Here is a 6,906-nt window from a genome sequence, read left to right as displayed (position 1 = left end):
AGCATTTTGTGATGTCAACAATGTGAGCTCATGTAACAACTCCAATTGACAACTGGTGTGCTGGCTAACTAACTCATTCTTAAGGAATTTGGCATGCTATATCTCGTCTTTGGCATTCACACTTCGCCTTGTTTTAGTACTTACGAAAACCTAGCTAGCATGCAATTGTCAACCATGCTAGGTAGTGGATTGTTCATGCGCTTGACTACATATAGGGTGCTCCTCTCTGCACGGTGTCCATAAGTCCCTCATACTCCATATATACCTTTGTACTACTACCACCACTTAAACTTTCATTTGTGTTGAACTAGCTTCATCATGGTACACACTGACACACACTCATGCACATTATTCTTACTTCCAATTTTCCATTACATGCATGTATGTATACATTCCATACTTTGTGTAATTTTACATCTGTGTGATGATGCTTGCAGAGCAAGCCTGTGAAGATTGGTCTATGGGGTGGAGTCGGAGGCCAGCCTCGTGACGTCAGACACGCTCCCCACCGACTAGCCCGGGTGGAAATTTCTGGTGCAGACGCAATCCACTCCATCAAGTTTACATATGAGGATCATGCCGGGGATCAGCATGTAGAGGGTGCATGGGGAGCTCCTAGTGGGAACAAGCACACGGTGTGTGAATCATCTTAACCTTATAAAATACCTAATATATACAATTTATATATGTAAGTAATCCTTTTCGCCATATGAAGTCCTAACTATAAATTATGAAAATGCTTGATTGTTGTTTTACACAGTTGGACCTTGAAGACACGGAATATGTGACTGAAATTTCAGGAACCTATGGTAGATGGGGTAGTGTGTCGTCAATAGTGACGTCTCTCAAATTTGTTACAAACAATGGACAGACTATAGAATGTGGTAGTGCTGGTTCCGGGGGTTCCTTTCATGTCCCAGTGACTCATGGCGGCCAGATCACCGGTTTCTTTGGACGTGTTGGGGATCTCATTGATGCCATTGGTATCTATGTTCTTCCATGATCCATCATCATCCATCGAGTTACTTCCGCTATAAGGAGTAGTCTGTCAGGCCTACGTGCTACTACTATTATTGTGTGTTGTTGAAATAAATCAGGGACACCTTTGTTAGCTGGCAGAATTATTATATATGCCTGCCATGCCATGATATGCCATGTCTTGAATCCCTCCCAAGTAAGGCAATGTACAAGTATGTCATTTGTGTGAAAATCTTTGTCGCTTGTAATATCTCGTGCTAATAAGCACGACTTATGAATAAGTAACCACATCCCCTATAGTTGTTCTCAAGAGAATATTGTTTTTTGTCTTGTGAAAAAGATCCATCTGACTTCCACTTTCTATTTACAGCTAAAACAAATATTTCTATATATGATATAAAGTATAATAATTGGGCACAGGATTCTTCAAAAAAGGAAATTTGATTTCTCTCGGCTAGGTAGATTCAAGTCCCGAGAGACAGACTTGATGGATATGTTGGATGTTTTTCTTTTCCAAACTTTTACAAATAAACTCGTCTTGAGTGTACCACTAAAGAATTATGAAAATATTTTCGTGCGTACTTTTTATTTTGACATTGCGTATGCATGTAATTTGTTTTCTCGCACGTATGTTAAAGACAAACTAACTGACGGTTGTGTATCATGAAGTTAAGGATCATGCATTCAGTCATGAGTGTTTACTGTTGGGACTCATGAATCATATATTTTCACCTTTTTCTATTGATGATAACGAGAGATGTATTTTTTAAGGTCATGAGTGTCAACCCTTGCATGTCCACCCTTAATGTCCTACTAGTCAACTAATGTTTTATAGTACAATGCCGACCTCTTATACTGGTAATCAATCACTACTTACATTTCACCTTCTCTGGATGCAACTCATTGCGGTCGCATTGAATACTAATGGGATTATCGTTTGCAAAATGTGCCATCCTTTTAGTGAATCGCCATATTGGGATTAATTAGCCTATTAGACTACTGCACACGGGTAACTAACATGACCGTCCGTAATAACAGTTACGGTATTCTTCGAGTCCTTCCACACATAAAAATTATTCCGGACATCGACATCCAAATATTTGATGCCCCGCCCCCTACAAATTAGGGCAAAAGAAAAATAGTCATTTTTTCAAAAGAATGTACAGAATACATGGCATAGACGAATGGGGATATTTCCATCATATGTGTATGGAAATCCACAAAACCGAATGGGCACGCAAACTGGAATAACAGAAGTATGGTACTTTTTAGTTCGACATATCTTATTGCTAATGAGAGGTAATCATATCTTGTTGTCATGCGTGGGGCTCATAGAATGTCCATGCGTGCACACATCATTATTGAATTGTAGTCCTACAAAATTTATCTCAACATTTTTTTATACATGCACGATATAGATAGAAACATTTTGTCATGTAAACAATGTGAGCTCACTAGATGTCCACGTGTAACAACTCCAATTGTCATGCACGATACTGGCTAACTAACCCACTCTTAAATAATTTGGCATGCTATATCTCATCTTTCGAATTCACACTTCGCCTTGTGTTATTATTTACTAAAACTAGCTAGCATGCAATTGTTAACCACATCCCCCTGAGTTGTTCTCTAGGGAATCCTATTTTTGTCTTGTGAAAAAAGGTCCATTTTTTACATTGTACAACAAAAACTTCTTTATGTGATATAAAGTATAAGAAATGGGCGCTGGATTCTTCAATTAAAGAAATTCATTTTTTTTCTTGGCTAGGTAGATTCTAGAGCCGAAAGACGGATTTAATGGATATGTTGGATGTTTGTCTTGTCCAAAGTTTTGCAAATAAACTCGTCCTGAGTGTACCACTAAAAAATCATAAAAATATTTTTTTGCGTACTTTTTTGTTTTGTCATTGCATATGCATGTAATTTGTTTTCACGCATCGTATGTTAAAGACAAACTAACATATGGTTGTGTTTCCTGAAGTTAAGGGCTCGTGCATTCAGTCATGATTCTTTACTGTTAGGACTCGTGAATCATATATTCCATTTCCAACTGCACGTACATACCATCTACAAGATGCTCATGATTTGACATGTCTTTCAGATGCAAGATCGGTAAGATGACCCATCCAGGATGTTCATTGTGCGGGTTGTGTAAAATAGTACAAACGATACCGTCACGGGTGTATGCCTAGAGAATATGTTTTTTCATGTAATCGTTTTGACTGTGGTTAGAATTGAATTTTTTTCTTTCAAATATGCCACACCGAGACAAAATGATTTGCACTTTTGTGAGATCCGCATTAAGATTGAGAACACTTTCATTCAAGTTGTAGTGTTGACTATTGGGAATAATCAATCGGTTAGATTTTTGTGTGATAATATATGTCCTTTATAAGAAGCATTCCATGAGGAAAAATAGACTGCAGATAGGAGGCTTTCGGGTGTAAAATGGGGTTTTAATACTTCTCGTAGCTTTATAACCATACGTATGTACCATCTGTCGGCAATAATATATTATTGATGTGCCCTTGCTTTCGCATGCAAGACACAAAAGGAAGACCATCCGACATGTTGGACGTGCGTCGACGAAAAGTACTGCTTACAAATGTATTCCGTTTGTACCGCTAAAGAAACTGAATTTTCTCGGTGTACTAGTTTATTTTGTGGTTGGTTATGAATGTAAATTTGTTACTTCAATGTGTGTGAAAGAATAATGAATGGATCAATCTTATTTTCTTTTGGAAGAGCCTCCTAAAGGTCAAGAACCATTAAATGAATTACAAAGCAATTAGATGTTGTATATTGATATATTTCATGTAAAAAAGAATGAATGGACTACATGACATAGATTTACCTCATGATGTTCTTCTAATACGTTTGTTCAAATCTTGAAAAATGATTTAGCGTGCGGGCCTCCAATAAGTGAGAGATGTTAGTTTCGTAGTGTGGCATGTCACATCGATGATGAAAAATAATAGTTTTTGGATGTCTTAAGTGTGGGCCCAAAATATGTCCACGTATCGCCACACCATTAGCTATTATTTTTACGTTTTTCTATTGATGATAACGAGAGATGTATTTTTAAAGGTCATCAATGTCAACTCTTGCATGTTCACCCTTAATGTTCTACTGGTCAACTGATGTTTAATAGTACAATACATGCCTCTTATACTAGTAATCAATCACTAATCAATACAGGCCCCAAGTGATGTTCAACCATTCATGTGTACCATCTTTCGCGAATAATATATTCTTGATCTAGCCTTGCTTTCTCATGCAAGACAGAAAAGGAATCACATTCGAGATGTGGGTCGTGTGTCGACGAAAAGTACTAGTAATAAATTTATTCCGTTTGTAGCATTAAAGAAACTGAATTTTATCGGTGTACGTGTTTATTTCGTGGTTGGTTATGAATGTAAATTTGTTACTTTGATGTTCGTGAAAGAAAACTAAACGAATCGATTTTTTGCTTTTGGAAGAGCCTCATAAAGGTCAAGAACCATTTACTGAGTTACAAAGTTAATATATTTCATGTAAAAAAGGATGAAGGGAGCGCATGGCATAGATTTAGCTCACGATGTTCTTCTAACACAACTGTTGAAATCCAAAAAATGCGTTAGCTTGTGGGACTCCACCAAGTGAGAGATGTTAGTTTTATAGTGTGGGATGTCACATCGATAATGAAAAATAATAGTTTCTTGATGTCATAAGTGTGGGCTCAAATTATATCCACGCATCCCCACACCATTTGCTATTATTTTCACCTTTTCCTATTGATGATAACGAGAAATGTATTTTTTAGGTCGTCAGTCTCAACCCTTGCATGTTCACCCTTAACATCCTACTAGTCAACTAATGTTTTATAGTACAATGTCGGCCTCTTATACTAGTAATCAATCACTACTTACATTTGACCTTCTCTGGATGCAAATCATTGCGGTCATCAAAATCCAAATATTTGATGCTCCCCTCCCCCCTACAAAAAAGGGCAAAGGAACAAAAAAATTCTAAAATAATGTAAACAATACATGTCATAGAATGGGGATATTTTCATCATATGTCTACGGAAATCCACAAAAGCGAATGTGCATGCAAACTGGAATAACTGAATTATGGCAGTTTTTAGTTCAACATATCTTATTGCTAATGATAGGTAATCATATCTTGATGTCATCCATGTGGGCTCATGGAATGTCCAGGCGTGCACACTTCATTATTGAATTGTTGTCCTACAAAATTAATCTCAACCCTTTTTTATAGATGCATGATATAGATTGAAGCATTTTGTGATGTCAACAATGTGAGCTCATGTAACAACTCCAATTGACAACTGGTGTGCTGGCTAACTAACTCATTCTTAAGGAATTTGGCATGCTATATCTCGTCTTTGGCATTCACACTTCGCCTTGTTTTAGTACTTACGAAAACCTAGCTAGCATGCAATTGTCAACCATGCTAGGTAGTGGATTGTTCATGCGCTTGACTACATATAGGGTGCTCCTCTCTGCACGGTGTCCATAAGTCCCTCATACTCCATATATACCTTTGTACTACTACCACCACTTAAACTTTCATTTGTGTTGAACTAGCTTCATCATGGTACACACTGACACACACTCATGCACATTATTCTTACTTCCAATTTTCCATTACATGCATGTATGTATACATTCCATACTTTGTGTAATTTTACATCTGTGTGATGATGCTTGCAGAGCAAGCCTGTGAAGATTGGTCTATGGGGTGGAGTCGGAGGCCAGCCTCGTGACGTCAGACACGCTCCCCACCGACTAGCCCGGGTGGAAATTTCTGGTGCAGACGCAATCCACTCCATCAAGTTTACATATGAGGATCATGCCGGGGATCAGCATGTAGAGGGTGCATGGGGAGCTCCTAGTGGGAACAAGCACACGGTGTGTGAATCATCTTAACCTTATAAAATACCTAATATATACAATTTATATATGTAAGTAATCCTTTTCGCCATATGAAGTCCTAACTATAAATTATGAAAATGCTTGATTGTTGTTTTACACAGTTGGACCTTGAAGACACGGAATATGTGACTGAAATTTCAGGAACCTATGGTAGATGGGGTAGTGTGTCGTCAATAGTGACGTCTCTCAAATTTGTTACAAACAATGGACAGACTATAGAATGTGGTAGTGCTGGTTCCGGGGGTTCCTTTCATGTCCCAGTGACTCATGGCGGCCAGATCACCGGTTTCTTTGGACGTGTTGGGGATCTCATTGATGCCATTGGTATCTATGTTCTTCCATGATCCATCATCATCCATCGAGTTACTTCCGCTATAAGGAGTAGTCTGTCAGGCCTACGTGCTACTACTATTATTGTGTGTTGTTGAAATAAATCAGGGACACCTTTGTTAGCTGGCAGAATTATTATATATGCCTGCCATGCCATGATATGCCATGTCTTGAATCCCTCCCAAGTAAGGCAATGTACAAGTATGTCATTTGTGTGAAAATCTTTGTCGCTTGTAATATCTCGTGCTAATAAGCACGACTTATGAATAAGTAACCACATCCCCTATAGTTGTTCTCAAGAGAATATTGTTTTTTGTCTTGTGAAAAAGATCCATCTGACTTCCACTTTCTATTTACAGCTAAAACAAATATTTCTATATATGATATAAAGTATAATAATTGGGCACATGATTCTTCAAAAAAGGAAATTTGATTTCTCTCGGCTAGGTAGATTCAAGTCCCGAGAGACAGACTTGATGGATATGTTGGATGTTTTTCTTTTCCAAACTTTTACAAATAAACTCGTCTTGAGTGTACCACTAAAGAATTATGAAAATATTTTCGTGCGTACTTTTTATTTTGACATTGCGTATGCATGTAATTTGTTTTCTCGCACGTATGTTAAAGACAAACTAACTGACGGTTGTGTATCATGAAGTTA

At 37.7% G+C, this 6,906-nt stretch overlaps 2 long non-coding RNA genes across 2 annotated transcripts; both read left to right on the top strand.

The window, feature by feature from the left end:
- Window positions 1-209: 209 nt before the first annotated feature.
- On the top strand, window positions 210-1,145 carry LOC123396797. Its single transcript, XR_006609926.1, has 3 exons — window positions 210-321; window positions 438-635; window positions 761-1,145. It is a non-coding gene; the product is annotated as an uncharacterized LOC123396797 (long non-coding RNA).
- Window positions 1,146-5,465: 4,320 nt separating this feature from the next.
- On the top strand, window positions 5,466-6,540 carry LOC123396808. The gene is made up of 3 exons (XR_006609927.1): window positions 5,466-5,577; window positions 5,694-5,891; window positions 6,017-6,540. It is a non-coding gene; the product is annotated as an uncharacterized LOC123396808 (long non-coding RNA).
- The last annotated feature ends 366 nt before the right edge of the window (window positions 6,541-6,906 follow it).

Source organism: Hordeum vulgare, chromosome 5H, assembly GCF_904849725.1.
Source record: "Hordeum vulgare subsp. vulgare chromosome 5H, MorexV3_pseudomolecules_assembly, whole genome shotgun sequence".
Classification (NCBI taxonomy): Eukaryota; Viridiplantae; Streptophyta; class Magnoliopsida; order Poales; family Poaceae; genus Hordeum; species Hordeum vulgare.
This window is presented reverse-complemented; position numbering and strand designations above follow the sequence as displayed.